Here is a 1,045-nt window from a genome sequence, read left to right on the forward strand (position 1 = left end):
TGTATATATATTGTTGAAAGATCTAAAAAATAATTAGGATTATATTCCATATTTGTTATACTCTATAGTTAGAGGGTTATGAATTGTATGAGTGATCATAGGAATCACTATTTATTTTCTCCTTAATTAGGGAAATTTACTGCCTCTTATATTTGTTATTATTCATTTTTTTGTCTATTGTATCATGCTTTTATTGTTTTCCTTACCAGTAAATCTTGTAATGGGTATTTATACCCTCTTTGCATCAATAAGAATAAGCCCTCTTATATTTCTTCATGATATCAAAGCGTCCGATCCGAAGGGGCGTCTTCCTCTGAGCAAGATCCCTAAACCCTAGAGCTTGTGGCGGCTACAATAGCGTCTGATTCGCAACGACGTCTTCCTCTGAAAAAGATCGCTAAACCCTAGAGCTTGCAGCGACGATCGATATAACTAGCAATCGGGATCGTCATCGGCGCAGAGACCCGGAACTCCGCCTTTCCTTTCTTCTGCTTCGTCGTCGCGAAGCAACTGCGACCAAAGCTCGCTGAGAAGGCAATGAGACGATCACGTCTCGCTGGCAAGGATCGTGCGCGTGGTTGACGAAGCAATTCCGCATCTCGAAGTCCTTTTAGCGATGAAGGCGGTAATCTTTTGCTTCGGCGGGCGAATCTCGGGATTCTACTGCACGCTCCATTCTTCATCTCTAAAATATCTGAAGTCACGAGGACAAGCCAGCCTCTTCAGCCATCTCAGACCAAACCTTAGAGTAATACATCTGAAAATCATCTCATTCAGATCACTACAATCCGACTAAATGATATAACTTTCTTCGATGGTCACAATTTGTTCGCATGTATATCCGAGGAATAGGAAATATTTGTTATATCACCGGTGATACTAAGCAGCCTGACGTGAATGATATAACTTACGTCATTTGGGATGCGGAAAACTCAATAGTAATGACATGGTTGTTCAATTTCATGATTGAAAAGATAAATGTCAATTATCTGTGTTACTCTATGACCAAAGAATTATGGGACAATGTTTCAGAAATGTACTCTGA

The sequence above is a fragment of the Phalaenopsis equestris genome, unplaced genomic scaffold (assembly GCF_001263595.1).
Source record: "Phalaenopsis equestris unplaced genomic scaffold, ASM126359v1 Scaffold000392, whole genome shotgun sequence".
Lineage (NCBI taxonomy): Eukaryota > Viridiplantae > Streptophyta > Magnoliopsida > Asparagales > Orchidaceae > Phalaenopsis > Phalaenopsis equestris.